We start from the raw sequence: 16,235 nt of genomic DNA, 5'->3' as shown, positions 1-16,235 counted from the left end.
TGTAGATCGTGTTATATGAATGTGATCTACATGGTTTGTTTAGTACGAAACTTGCCTTGAATAATGTGATTATTAGGTTTTCAAAAGAGTTAAAAACTCAAGGGCCCACAATTTGAAAAAATTTTATATAAAAAAATCACGTTTTTACATCAGAAAAACATGAGAATCCAAGGATTGATCTTTAGCAAACAAACCATGTTGTAAACATCTCTGTGGTTAGATTAAGTCATTACAACATGCACCAGCTCATTAGTTCTTTATCTTCATTAGTAGCAAATAATTTTCCGTACATAAAGTGCCTGGCTTAAGAAAATATCTCCTAAAAAAAAGTGTGAAAACATGCTAGATGAGTTTTCCAGTTTTTTTTGTTTTATTTGTAAACATTGAACGTACATATGAAATATAATAAAATCAGCTCTTGGAGTGTTTAATTCCAATACAGGTAGGTTTTCACAATGTTTGAAAAATCAACAGTCCAAAATCTTCATAAAATTTCAAGGCTCCAAATATTAATTTTGTTTGACCAAAAAAGCATGACCTAGGTTCCAATTACCAGTAATTCCACCATGACGAACACATCTGTGGCCAAAAATTACATAAAATACACCTTAAAACTTGAAAAAACTCATTTAACATGTTTTCATCGTGTGTGTTCCCATCAGCTTTTTATGGAATGTGGACTTGTATTTTATGTTGTAATATCTACATTTCTAAACATGTGCGCATGCACGCGCAAGTGCAAGCGCAAGCCATTCGCTGGCAGCATCCATCAAAATGGCATCGTTCAGTGGAGTTGTTTTCTTTAGGTCAGAGGGTAAAATTCATTGATTTACTGTTACCATTTGGACGAAGGTGCAAGCTTAAATAGTTTTCGGGCACAACGAGGATAGATTTTGGTAAAATAACACTCTTCGTGAAGGGACCAGGTCACCTCAATCTTTGATAACGTTTTTGTCCAGGTAACATGTTAAAGTAAAGCAGAAATAGTACTTTTGTATGCAATTATATTTTGTAACATATTGATTGAAATTGCATCTTGATTTTACAGTGTTCCAAAATGTAAAAATGCACCATGAGAAGCACATGAAGTGAAATAATATTTGCACAGAAATAAACTATAAAAACTACATAACAGTTTCTCTTGAAAAAGTGACGGATGAAGTTGGGTGTACATAGCACATTGTTCAAGACCAGAACCACTCATTCATGACACGTTCAATACCAGCTGATGGAAATCTTTTTACTCCTGGTACAAAACGCTGCATTTGTTACAAACAAAGGATCTACCGGTAGTGAAAATGAGCTAGAAAGTCATAAATAAAAATACACATTGAATGCACTATGAAATAAACAAAAAGAGTTGTCTATGCCCTCCTCTTGAAAGGTTCGTGCTTTAAAATGACGTACCATTTAATGGATGCAGTAGTTTGTCATATAGCCAATATGACTTATCTTTTGCCCATAAAAGGATTCAAAACTACCATTAATATATGAGATGCAAACATGGATATTGAAGAGGTAGACAATATTGAAAACCTGATAAAGAATTTTAAGCAATAATTAGTAGATGTTGGTTTCATAATAATGCCAATTGATTGAAGGGACACAACAAATTGGAATTCAATAAATGGCCTTGTTAATGTACCAAAACTAGTTGATGCCTTTGATGCTACAACAAATTATAAGTTGGAGTGGGAGAAGACAACACGGTGCAAGCTGTCATTACTTTAGACCATATAAAAAAAGAAAAATGTTAAAACACTTTGTGCAAGTCATTATATTGATCTTGTTCTTGAGAACAAAAGAAAAATGTTAAAGCACTTTATGCAAGTTATTAATTGGTCTTGTGCTTGAGAACGCTAGACAAATATTCTAAACTTGCATTTCAAGTAAAAAAGCTAGAACATATGTACACATACAATGTATGGTCATAGACGGCTTTTTTTCATTAATGAGTTTTTTATTCTGAAAGGCATTGATGAGAAGTTTTACCAAAAGAGAACACATAAAACCAGCAATTATTACTTGTCAAAGGTTTCCCTACTGTGTTTTACACATTGCAAAGCCTCATAAGAAACAAATTGTCAATTTAAAAAAAATACATACATCTAAGAAGCAGCTATCAATGGGTATGTTAAGAATATTAACAAAAGGAGAATTAAACATACAAAAATATGCGTGTTTTTGCACTGGTATGAACTTTACAATGAAGACTTCAAAGACCTAAATCCACAAATTCAATATGGGTCTAATAACTTAAAGAACCCAAAACAAAAATTGAATCTGTATAATTCTGTGTTAACACTCGATCTAGTAGAAGAAAAAGCTTTTTATTCAGGCGTATCTAAAGTAAAAAAGGGGTTGGATATAAACAGACATTTCTACAAGAAAAAGTACGTATCTATTAAAGGCGGAGCTGTCAACAGGTCAGATCAAGGCCCAGTTGGGCCGAACCTGAATGACCAACAGTAGTCACGCTTGGGTCCAAGTTTGGATTGCTATGTCCTTGTTTACATATGAGAATAATTTGTCCTATGTTCTTTTCTCATATACCTGTGACATCGGTAGAAAGCTGCATTGTAAGTATCACACCATATCATACTATACATATCGTTACTTTAGGGGAAAACGATACAATACACACCCATATCTCGATATGGGTGCATATCGTACTTGAAGTAATGAAATGGTGATCTTCCACGAATGCACTCGGAACACTCAAAAGGAAGTGTCTAAAAGACACTTTAAGCAAGACCCATAAAAGGGTAAAAGCGAAAAACCACAAATAAATAATGCAACAATTGAAGTAGACAAATGCTTAAAAAGCATTTGAAGAAGTAAGTTTTATAAGGGATGCACCCCTATTTATACAAGAGCAAGAGGGAGAGCTCATAAGGAGCTCTCCCTTCTAGTCGTTGGACTAGTCCAACGACTAGAAATCTAGTTGTTGGACTAGTTCCAACGACTAGATGTTTGGTTAAGTTCCGGTTGAATCTTAACCAAACTATATTATCTAGTTCCATATGAACTAGATAATATAAAATACATAAAAATAAAAATAAAAATAAAAATAAAATAGAAAATATATATATATATATATATATATGTTACATTTTAACACTCCCCCTCAAACTTATGGTACAATGAGCGAAAGTTTGTCTAAAAGGAAGTGAAATCTGGGAGCTGCGAGAGGTTTGGTGAAGAAATCTGTTAATTGGTATTCTAATGTAACATATGGCAAATCAATGGTGCCATGCAAGTATTCCTCTCTGACGTAGTGACAATCCATTTCAATGTGTTTGGTGCATTCATGGAAAGTCCGATTGTTTGCGATGTAGATTGCACTCTTGTTGTCACAACACATTCGTGAGGCTTGTATTGCTTCAGCTCCCATATAAGCGAGCAATTGCCTGAGCCAAACAACTTTCATTGTAGTGGTTGCCATAGCTCTATATTTAGCTTCAGTGAAGGAAAAATAAACCTTATGTTGCTTTTTGCACCTCCACGATACTAGAGATTCACCTAAAAACACACAGAAACCAGTGATTGAGTACCTATTATTAGGATCACTTCCCCAGTCAGCATCAGTATAAGCAATTAAATCTAAAGATAATGATGCAGACAAGAAGAGTCTGCGTGAGAGAGAACTCTTTAAATATCTAATACTACGTAAAATTGCTCCCATGTGAACGGAGGTAGAAGCATGCTGAAACTGGCTAGTTTTGTGAACAACATGTGCAATGTCTGGTCGAGTGATAGAAAGGTAGGAAAGTGCTCTAACAAGTTGTCTAAACGAAATGGGATCCTCTAGCCGTTCTCCATCATCAATTTTCATTTTAACATTTACTACTTCTGGAGTGTCAACTTTCTTATCATCGGTAATGTCAGACCTGCAAACAATATCAAAAGCGAATTTAGATTGAGATATTAAGTACCCACGAGAGGAATAAGCAATTTCTATTCCTAGGAAATATCGTAAAAGTCCTAGGTCAGACATTTCAAAATAAGTTTTAAGAAGAGTTTTGATATTGGCTACTCCCTGTTTGTCACCTCTAGTGATGATCATATCATCCACATAAAGAAGAAGAATGATAATACCTGCATTAGATTGCTTAATAAACAAGACAGTGTCAGTCAAATAAGAACGAAATCCAATATCAGTCATAACATAACTAAATTTGTCATACCAGGCTTTTGGTGCCTGCTTAAGGCCATAAAGGGCTTTCTCAAGACGAAGAATTTTACCCTTAGGAAAAAACCAGGCGGAGCTTCCATGTAAAATTCTTCAGCAAGACTCCCATTTAAAATGACATTTTTGATGTCTATTTGAAATATAAGCCATTTTTTTTATAGAGGCTTAAAGCAATTAAAGTTCGAACAATGATCATTCAGGCAACAAGAGCAAAGGTTTCTTCGTAGTCAATGTCATACTCTTGAGCATAGCCTTTAGCCACAAGTCGGGCCTTATATCTTTCTATGACTTTGTAGACTCATCTACAACCTATAGGTTTCTTTCCAAGTGGCAAGTCTTGAATGGACCAAGTGTTGGCCTTCTCTAACGATCTAATTCAGTTTTCATAGCTTCAATCCATTCTACATGATTTTTGGCTTCCAAGTATGAGAAAGGTTCAACATAGGATTGAATTAATGCAAGGGCTGCCCTATACGAGGGTGAAAAAGATTCATAAGAGACAAATTTTCTGGGAGGTCTGGAAATTCTAGAAGTCCTACGAAGAGGAGCTTCAAAAAATCTTTCTAACGCACATGGAGGGTGTTGCTCTCCAATTCTTCGTCTTGAATACTGTAAACCAACATCCCTACTGGTTTGGTCTTCACTATCATTTTCAGAGATAGTAGGACTTTGATAATTGTCAAAGTTATATTCAAAATCCTCTTCATTGGATTTTGAAGATAAATCAATTAAAAAAGAATATTCAGTAATATCTTTGGAATTTTCACTTTCAAAGAAATTTTCTTTTTCGAGAAAAGTCACATTTCTTGACACATACAATTTACCATTTTGAAGATCATAGCATTTGTACCATTTTTTATTTTCAGCATATCCTAAACAGGTACATGGGATTGCTCGAGGGGAGAATTTATCGTTCTTGTTTGTAAATACAAAACATTTGCAACCAAACACTCTTAATCTGAAGTAGTCTGAAGCTAAATCATAGAGTTTTTGAATTGGAGATATATTTTCTAAAGAAGAAGATGACATTCTATTGATAAGATAAGTGAGTTAATTCTGCTTTAGCCCAAAACCTTTTTGGCACTTGACTTGTTATTGTTAAAATATATGTATATATATATATATATATATATATATATATATATATATATATATATATATATATATATTTCTTCAAATACACCATAATACCCGATAAGGGTACTTGTTTTTCTTCCTTTTTTATTTTTTGTAATTATTTTATTTTTTAATTTTTAATTTCTTTAAGCCACCTAAGGGGCCCCACCATAGAGTCGTTGGGAGTCCCCAACGGTCACAATTGCCCCACCATAGAGTCGTTGGGGCCCCCAACTGTCACAATTGTGACCGTTGGGGGCTCCCAACGACTCCATGGGAGCCTCTTTTTGTGGCTCTCCTTTTGAGGCCATGTGGCCTCTATTCCTCTCTTTTCTTTTGTATAAATAAGGGTGAAACCCTTTGTATTTTTATCATGCTTGAGAGCTCTCTCTCTCTTTCAATAAAGAGACTTATATTTTTGCCTATCTCAAGGCTTGTGTATGTGTTGTCCCTTTATGGACTTGGCTATTGTCTCTTTTGTTGTCCATTGTAGGACATTGCAAGTGCTTATAGCACTTTGTAATTTCGCATATCTCATTACATGGTATCAGAACCACTCGGTTCTTAGGGGAAAAAGTGTGGTAAATATATTTCTCATCTATTGTCTCCCGTTTCTCACTTCTTGGTGGCATTATGGAAGCAAAAAGCGACCTATCCTTCAAACTCAATGGAAAGAACTACATGATGTGGGCTTCGGCTATGGAGAACAACCTCAAAGGTAAGAAACTTTGGGGGTATGTTATGGGTTTCATTCCGGAACCTAGATTGGAGTTCACAAAGATCGAAGGTGGTCAAGTAAAGGCTTTTGAAGGAGATGCTCGCCTCAAAGCCATTGAAAATCATAAAAAAAAGTTGAAGATTGGGAAAACAATCACTCAAAAATCCTTGCTTGGATCATGAACAATGTCGAACTCAAGGTATGTGCTAATATAGCTAAATTTCTCCGAGCCAATGAGGCTTGGTTTTTTATGAAGGGTATGTATACGCAAAAGGATCTTGCAAGAGCATATTTCTTGCAAGAAAAAATTAGAACCACCAAACAAGGTGATTCAAGTATTCAAGATTATTATAGTGTTTTAAATCCATATGGGATGAGTTGACTCTTTTAAAGCCAAAATGAGTTGCTATGGAAGATGTTGAATTAAGACAAAAGCAAATGAAACAAGTTCGATTGTTCTAATTTTTATTTGGGTTAAGTCCCGAATTTGAGCAAGTGAGGTCATCACTTCTCCATAGATCTATCTTTCCCCCAATAGAGGATGCCATTGTCGAAATCACTCAAGAATAAACAAGGCTTGGCATGAGTAAGAATGTTGATGTCGTATCCAAACCCGGCAACAATGTAAAAACCTATAAACCTCCTCACTTGGGTAAACAAAGAAACTACAATGGAGGAAGAAAAATGATTGTTTGTCATCATTGCTATGAGCCGGGTCACATTAAACCCGCTTGCCCAAAGCTCAAGGAGATCTCAAAGAGACTCTTGGTCAAATATCCATGGCTCTTCAACAAATCCTTAAAGCTACTTCCTCCACATCGGGTGTGACCATTGCGTCTACATCATCACCCGGTACGTATTCTTGGATCTTAGACTCCTGAGCATCTTTTCATATGACTCCTCATGAAAATGCCTTAGTTGATATTTGCACCAATTCAAAAGGCTCTTGTGTTTCTACGGTCGATGAAACTTTTTTGAAAATCTCTAGTATTGGAACTCTAAACTCAAAAAATTCTCAAAATCTTTTTGTTCCAAAAGTTAGAGTTGTCCCAAAACTAAATTTAAACCTTTTTTCGGTCTCTCAAATTGTCGACCATGGATGTAAAATATCTTTCTCATCTAATGGTTTCTTTGTGCAGGATCTCCAGTCCGGGGAAGCGGATTGGGCAAGGCCATAGAAAGGGGGACCTCTACTATATGGATTATTTAAACCTTCCTAGAAACTATTTATGTTCTTATGTTCAAGAAAAAAATATTGAAACTTGGCATAAAAGGCTTGGTCATCCAAGCTATTCAAAAATGTATTTTTTTTCGTTTGGAAACAAATTTTGTAAGGAAAAAGATATTAATTGCAAAGATTGTATTTTTGGAAAAATGAAGTCTATTCCTTTTTCAACTAGAACTTTTCTCTCTTCAAGACCTTTTGAATTGGTGCACTCGGATGTTTGAGGACCATCTCTGGTCATGTCTAAAGGGGGTTACTCCTACTATGTCACTTTCATCGATGAATTTACTCGATATGTTTGGATCTATTTTCTTAGTCACAAATCGGAAGTATTTTCCTTCTTTAAAGAAATTCATATGAAAATTCAAAATCAATTTCAAAGTAATATATCTACTTTCAGAACCGATTCCGGTGATGAATACTTATCTAATGAATTGCAAAATTATTTAACTCAAAATGGAATTTGTCACCAAAAATCATGTCCTAAAACCCCACAACAAAACGGACTAGAGGAAAGAAAGCATAAGCATATCATAGAAACCACTAGAACATTGCTTGTCTCTAGAAATATTCTAAATTTTTTTTGGGCCGAAGCCGTCTTAACCTCAACATACCCAATCAATATAATGCCTTCCTTAAAATTAAAAAATGTCTCTCCCTATGATTTTTTTTTTAAATTCTCTCCGGATTTCAATTGTCTTCGTATTTTTGGTTGTAAATGCTTCGTTCTCTTGCATAAGAGAGATAAGTTGTCTCCAAAGGCAATTGAATGCGTTTTTCTAGGTTATGGGAAAAATAAAAAAGGCTATAGGTGTTTTGATTTCGAAAATGAAAAGTTATATGTTTCAAAAGATGTAACTTTCTTAGAAGATGAGAATGGTTTTGACAAAATGGAAAAATCAAATGAAAGTGATTATATATTTTTACATGATCTTATTGATGACATAAATGATGACTCTATGAATCATCTTAAAAGCATATAAGACACTTGTGATGTGTCACCATCAAGTGATGGTGCTAGTAATGAAAATATTAATGTTTACACCCGGAGAGATCAAGGAAGGCCCATTAGTGCCTAAAAAAAATACTCTAAAATTTCCAAATCTTCAGAAGAGCCCCCCATTCGGCACACTTCTAGAGAATCAATACCCCTAATAGGTTTGTATATTATGAGTCTTTAGCACCCAATTATCGAGCATGTTTGATAACCTTACATTCATATTATGAACCCACTCACTATAATCAAGTTAAAACTCTACCACATTGGGTTGAAGTAATGAAAATAGAATTAGATGCGCTAAAAAAGGCTAATACTTGAGAAATAGTAAAACTCCCTCCGCATAAAAAACCTATTGGATGTCGTTGGGTCTTTAAAGTTAAAACTAAAAGCGATGGATCCTTAGAAAGATATAAAGCCAGGTTAGTAGCAAAGAGATATTCATAAAAATATGGAATCGACTATGAAGAAACATTCGCTCTTGTAGCCTGAATGACTAGTGTCAGAACTCTAATAACTGTCGCATCAACAAAAAAATGGCCTATATATCAACTCGACATGAAAAATGTTTTTCTAAATAAAAATTTAAATGAAGAAGTATATATGGATCCATCACCTAGAATTAATATTGGACAAGGAAACTCTTAAAAGCCTTATATGGTCTTAAACAAGCCCCTAAGGCTTGGTATGATCGTTTTAGTGATATCATGGTTAAATTAGGATTTCACTCCTGTTATACTGACACTGCTCTCTTTGTTAAAAGTGCAGGTACTAGCATCGTTATCTTATTGCTTTATGTTGAAGGCATGATTATCACTGAAAATGATCAAAATAGTATTGTTGATGTTAAAACAATGTTGAAAAATAATTTTGACATGTCTTATTTAGGCTTCCTTAGATATTTTCGTGGTATTGAAGTTGCATATTCTCCTAGAGAATATATTTTGTCACAGATGAAGCTTGTTGCAGATATATGTACTAAGTCTGGCATTTCAGATGATAAAAAGGTAGAGACTTCAGAGGTTATTAATGCCAAATTAAGGTTGGAGGAAGGGGTTATTCTGGAAGATCTCACACCCTACAGACAACTCATTAGATCTCTCACTTACCTAACCATCACCAGACCAGACATCACTCATGTGGTTCACTCCGCAAGCCAATTTCAACATGCTCCTACAACTGTGCATATGAGCGTCATACTTCGGGTCATCCGATACATAAAAAACACTATAAATAAAGGGTTATTTTTATCCTCATCTTCTTCATTAAACCTTCTTGCTTATACTGATACAGATTGGGGAGGTAACCCTAATGATAGAATCTCAACTACCGTTTTTTGTGTATTTCTAAGAGATTCATTAATTGCCAGGAGATGCAAGAAGCAACAGAAAGTCTAGCTATCTTCTACTGAAGTTGAATATCGGGCTATGACAACTACAACAATGAAACTAGTTTGGCTTCACAGTCTTCTCAAAGACATGGGGGTTGATATTGCTGGAGCTTCAAAGTTATGCTGTGACAACAAGAGTGCCATATATAGTGTAAGCAAAATCACACCTTCCATGAGCACACCAAACATATCGAGATGGACTGTCATTATGTTTGGGATAAATTTTTACGAGGAACAATTATTCTTCCATATGTCATTTCAGAATATCAGCTGGGGGAGTTCTTTACTAAAGGTCTTTCCGCTCCTCGCTTCATGTTTCTTCTTTGGCAAACTTTCCGTCATCTTCCCGTAGAGTTTGAGGGGGGTGTTAATATATATATATATATATATATATATATATATATATATATATATATATATATATATATATATATATATATATATTTCTTCAAATACACCATAATACCTGTTAGGGGTATTATGGTCATTTCACACAGTACTCGATAGGGGTACTTGTTTTTCTTCCTTTTTTATTTTTTGTAATTATTTTATTTTTATTTTTTAATTTCTTTAAGCCACCTAAAAGGCCCCACCATAGAGTCATTGGGGGCACCCAACAACTCCATGGGAGCCCCCTTTTATGGCTCTCCTTTTGAGGCCAAGTGGCTTCTCTTCCTCTCTTTTCTTTTGAATAAATAAGGGTGAACCCCTTTGTATTTTTATCATGCTTGAGAGCTCTCTCTTTCAATAAAGAGACTTATATTTTTGCCCTGTGTATGTGTTGTCCCTTTGTGGACTTGCTATTGTATCTTTTGTTTGTCCATTGTAGGACATTGCAAGTGCTTATAGCACTCTTTGTAGTTCCGCATATCTCATTACAACTATTAGCAAAGTCCGAGTAGTTTCCATAATGTGGCAATGTTTGAGTTTCGCAAGACCATTTTGTTGAGAGGTGTTTGGGCAAGATCGTTGATGAATAATGCCATATGAATTAAGATAATTTTTAAATTCTCAAGACATAAATTCTCCCCCTGAATCGGTGCGAAAGATGGAAATATTATTTTGAAATTTGTTTGTGACCACTTTATGAAAGATTTGAAAGTGAGCAAAAACTTTGGATTTGTTTAAGAAAATAAATCCAGGTATGTCTAGAAAAATCATCAACAAAGATGACATAATATGCATAACCGCCTTTAGAAATAACTGGTGCGGGTCCCCAAATATTTGAATATATTAGCTCAAGAGGTTTTGTAGAAACAATAATATAATATAATAATAATATTATTATAATAATAATAATATTATAATAATATTATTATTATATATATGTTACATTTTAATACCTATATCATATCGTATCATACAATAAGGTACAATATAATTGTATTTTATAAATTTAGTTATTTTGTTTATGTTTATGTAACATGAAAGTATGAGTCTTGTGGCATTGTTCTTGTGAGATATGCATGCAATATTATGGATGATTCTATATTAGTTGATGTTTGATGATGTCTTATGTAGCTCATAGAGGCATAAATGTGACTATGGTTGTATTTTGTGCAATTCATCATTGTTTCATGTGTTATGTTTTTTTTAGAATTTTTTCTATTTTTCTTGATTTTTTTGGATTTTTTGAAAAAAAATTATTAAAAATTTACAATACGATACCGTGTTAATTTGGGCGATACAAGTAACAATACAATACTTACAACCTTGGTAGAAAGTATACACAATTTTTTTAACATCATTACCAGAAAATAGTTGGTTCAGTGGATATTAATGCTTCTCCTGACAGGAAGGTGGGGATCAATCCTACCGGTCCCCTTTAATTTTTTAATGTGCTCGTTCGATTATTCATTCATATTCCAGGTCATTCTTTTATCAGGTTGGCTTATCCAACCAAAGTTCTTAATGCTTTGTCATATCCAAACCCAGACTTGACATGGTTTGAAAACAGGACCAAACATTTTTCATTCAGATATTCCTATTTTGAGCTAAGACTGAGATTATGGATCCAAAGCAGTCAAATATCCAGCTTTAAATCGGATTCATTGACAACCCTACATAAGACCTTTTCTTAGATGAGTAATGCTGGCCTCAATAAGACTTAATATTCATAATTTGTTAGTAAATGGTTTAAAATCATATTACCATTCATAGTTATCTTATTTTTGTTGTTTGTGGTTTTGTTAACAATTGAGTGGTAGTCTTGTTAAAATATATATATATATATATATATATACACCATAATACCTGATAGGGGTACTTGTTTTTCTCCTTTTTTATTTCTTGCATTCATTTTATTTTATTTTATTTTATTTTTCCTTTAAGCCACTTAAAGGGGCCCCACCATAGAGTCCTTGGGGCCCCCAACGACTCCATGGGAGCCCCCTTTTTGGCTCACCTTTTGAGGCCTTGTGGCTATGTCACATGGGTGCAGGTGCAGGTGTAGGTGCAGGGATGCAACACTTTCAAAAACCTTGGGTGCGGGGGTGCGGCAAAATATATATATATATATATATAAAAGGGGGGTCCCGGGGTTCTTTTCATTAAATTCTTATGATAAAATAAACATGATTTTTGTGATAAGCAAAAATGGGTCTTGTCGTGGTTTTTCCTTAACCAACCATTTCTTTTTTATGCCTAAGAGTGTTAAGTTTGTGAAATTTCATATGGCTCGGCCCGAGTTCCAATTAAGTTAGTTATTTTCAATGTAAAAATGATAAAAAATATTATTTTAGCAAGTATGGTTTGGATCTGATTTATGTAACCTTATAAGGTTCGGGTATGGTTTCTCTTATGAGGAGTTCAATTAGACTCTAATCCAGGATCCTGGTATGGTTTCTTATGATGGATTCCATTAGACTCAAGTCCATAACCCGGTACCATTATCTCATATAGGGTTTGAGTTTGATTTCACTTAAATCCGAACCAAACCCAACCCAACCCGTTGACACCATGAAATTGAAAGTGGGCCTAACCACGAGCAATAATGTGGCGGGGCCAGCGCTTCGCACTCATAAGAGTAGTGATAATAATCTCTCTCTCTCTCTCTCTCTCTGACGCGATGATCGAGCTGGAGAGGTGAATGTGAAGTCTGTACAACTCATTTAATTCATGCCTCACAGAGCGCAACATTGAACCAGTCTGGGTCACCTTTCATCCATTGCTCTCTCTCTCTCTCTCTATTTATCTATCTATCTATCTATCTATATATATATATATATATTATAACTCCAAGAGAACCCTTCTCGCCTTTGTTTTCGTGCTGCTTGTGATCTTTTTAACTCCTGAGGAAGAAAGAGCAGCAATTGGGGTTTTCGAATCCTACGGAATACTTTTGAGTATTTATAGCTAAAGGAGTCGATCACACAACACTCTTTTGGCTCTCCTTCGTCAGAGAGAGAGAGAGAGAGCTCCATGTTGTGAAAAGCAAGGGTTGAAAAAGGGTCTCTGGACGGCTAAAGAAGACGACATCTTGGTCGATTACATCAAGAAGAATGGCCATGGCAGCTGGCGCTCCCTTCCTAAACTTGCTGGTACAATTTCCTACTTGTTCATTCTTTCTTCTTCTCCATCTTTGTTTTCTCTACTATTTTTTTTCTCTTTTGCTTCTCCTTGGTTTTAGTCCGTTTCATGGGTTTCTTTTTTTTTAAAGCATTTCTTGTCAATGAAAATGTTGTACTTTGTTTAGTGTCACCCATGGTATTTCTTGAGTAAAAAGAAGAAATATATGAAGGGGGCTTTAAAACCCCAAACAAGCAGTACACAGTGAATTATGTACAGGTTGTAAAACATCACTTTCACAAACACCGAACACTATAGAGTGGGATTTCTATATCGGTTTTCACTATAGAGGTTTGCAAGCATCCAAAAGGGGGATTTTTAAATTCCTGAGCCCATTTCATAGGGCAATTTTTTTTTTTTAAAATAATAATCCAAAAATGGACCAAAATGACCCTGGGTGCTGAACGCACCCAGGGTCGGGTTGACTGCACCGGGTGCCGCACCCGCACCCGCGTCGACGCGGGTGCCGCACCTGCCCGGCCGAATCCCTGTGACATAGCCTTGGCCTCCCTTCCACTCATTTTCTTCTTGTATAAATAGGGGTGTGACCCCCTTTGTATTTAGATATGCTTGAGAGCTCTCTCTCACTCTCTCAATAAAGAAGCTTCTATATTTTCCTTTCTCAAGGCTTATGTATGTGTTGTCCCTTAGTGGACTTGGCTATTGTTTCTTTTGTTTGTCCATTGTAGGACATTACGAGTGCTTATATTTTCGCATATCACATTCCATCGTATCATTAAAGATATGTATGAAGTAGTAGTAACCAATGTCCGTACTTGTGGAGGGGTGACAACCAATTTTCTTATAACGGTTGGGTTACATCAAGCTTTAAGCCCTTTCCTATTTTCTATAGTGATGGATGAGTTTACGAGATCAATTCAAGAAAATGTGCCGTGGTGTATATTGTTTTGATTGATGAGTCTAGAGCTGGGGTTAATGTTAAGTTAGAATTATGGAGACAGACATTGGAAGCAAGAGGTTTTAAGTTGAGTAAGAGTAAGACTGAATATATGGAATGTCGGTTTAGTAAGCAACGAAGTAGTGATGGGAGTGTAGTGAAGCTTGGTGAGCAAGATATACCGGTGAATGATTATTTCAAATATTTGGGATCCATCATTCAAAAGTATGGAGAAATTGATGGAGATGTAAATCATAGGATAAAGGTTGGGTGGATGAAATGGAAAAGTGCTACTGGAGTGCTGTGCGATCGTAGAATGCCATTGCGGTTGAAGGGAAAGTTTTATAGGACGACTATTAGACCCGCTTTACTATATGGTACGGAATGTTGGGCTGCCAAGAGACATCATATTAAAAAAATGAGTGTAGCTGAGATGCGGATGCTTAGATGGATGTGTGGAAATACAATAAAAGATAAGATTCAGAACGAAGAGATACGTAAGAAGGTAGGTGTTGCACCCATTGAAAATAAGATGCGAGAGAATCGTTTACGGTGGTTTGGACATATTCGGCGAAGGCCTAATGATGCTCCAGTTAGAAGGTTGGAGAAATGGGAAAATATATTAGTTAAAAGAGGTCGGGGTAGGCCTAGGAAGACTTGGATGGAGATGATAGGAACGGATATGAATGCTTTGAACCTCACCGAGGACATGGCGTTGGATAGAAATGATTGGAGGAAAAGGATTCATGTGGAAGACCCAAAATGAATTTCTTTTTTTGGTTCATATCGCTGACCCCAATTGTTTTGGGATGAAGGCGTAGTTGTTGTTGTTGTTGTTGTTGAAGAGTAATACAGAATATATGGAATGTCGGTTTCGTAAGCAACAAAGTAGTGATGGGAGTGTAGTGAAGCTTGGTGAGCAAGAAACACCGGTGGATGATTGTTTCAAATATTTGAGATCTATCATTCAAAAGTACAGAGAAATTGATGGAGATGTAAATCATAGGATAAAGGTTGGGTGGATGAAATGGAAAAGTGCAACTGGAGTGTTGTGCCATCGTAGAATGTCATTGCGGTTGAAGAGAAAGTTTTATAGGATGACTATTAGGCTCGCTTTACTATATAGTACAGAATGTTGGGCTGCCAAGAGACATTATATTCAAAAAATGAGTGTAGCTGAGATGCGTATGCTTAGATGGATGTGTGAAAATACAATAAAAGATAAGATTCAGAACGAGGAGATACGTAGGAAGGTAGGCGTTGCACCCATTGAAAATAAGATGAGAGAGAATCGTTTACGGTGGTTTGGACATATTCGGCGAAGGCCTAATGATGCTCCAGTTAGAAAGATGGAGAAATGGGAAAATATATTAGTTTAAAGAGGTCGGGGTAGGCCTAGGAAGACTTGGATGGAGATGATAAGAAAGGATATGAATGCTTTGAACCTCACCGAGGACATGGCATTGGATATAAATGATTGGAGGAGAAGGATTCATGTGGAAGACCCAGAATGATTTTCTTTTTTTGGTTCATATCGCCGACCCCAATTGTTTTGGGATGAAGGCGTTGTTGTTGTTGTTGTTGTTGTTGTCATTACATGGTATCAGAGCCATCCGATTCTTCTAAGGTGAAATCTTATCTCTCTCTCTCCACTTCTTTTATATACTCTCTTATTCAAGCAATGAAAACCAAGATCGACCTATGTTTCAAGCTCAATGAAAAAAATTACATGATGTGGGCATCCGCAATGGAAAATAATCTCAAAGGAAAGAAGCTTTGGGGTTATGTAATGGGGATCATTCTGAAACCTCAACTTAAGCTCACAAAGATGGAAGGAGGTCAAGAAAAAAATTTTGAGGGAGATGCTCGCCTCAAAGCAATGACCACCAACGTCAAGTGGAAGATTGGGAAAGCAACCATGCAAAAATCCTAGCATGGTTTATAAATAATGTTGAACTTAAGGCATGTGCTAATAGTGCAAAAATTTGCCGAGCCAATAAAGCTTGGTTTTTCATGAAGGGTATGCATACCCAAAAAGATCTTGTAAGAGAAAGTTAGAACTACAAACAAGAGGATATGAGCATCCTGTAAAAGTATCTTCAACAAGATACTATAATCGATATAACGATATT

General features: G+C 35.6%; 1 protein-coding gene across 2 annotated transcripts in view; it reads right to left on the bottom strand.

The window, feature by feature from the left end:
• Positions 1–990: 990 nt before the first annotated feature.
• Positions 991–16,235, bottom strand: part of LOC149816813 (CAAX amino terminal protease family protein) — a 225,456-nt gene continuing 210,211 nt past the window's right edge. Inside the window, exon 11 of one of the 2 annotated variants that reach the window (XM_089986587.1) lies at positions 991–1,259. The gene's annotated coding sequence lies outside the window, so the exon portion shown is untranslated. The remainder of the gene's footprint in view (positions 1,260–16,235) is intronic. The other variant, XM_089986586.1, reaches the window with a different exon arrangement.

The sequence above is a fragment of the Nuphar pumila genome, chromosome 14 (assembly GCF_984573655.1).
Source record: "Nuphar pumila chromosome 14, dmNupPumi1.hap1.1, whole genome shotgun sequence".
Taxonomy (NCBI): Eukaryota; Viridiplantae; Streptophyta; class Magnoliopsida; order Nymphaeales; family Nymphaeaceae; genus Nuphar; species Nuphar pumila.
This window is presented reverse-complemented; position numbering and strand designations above follow the sequence as displayed.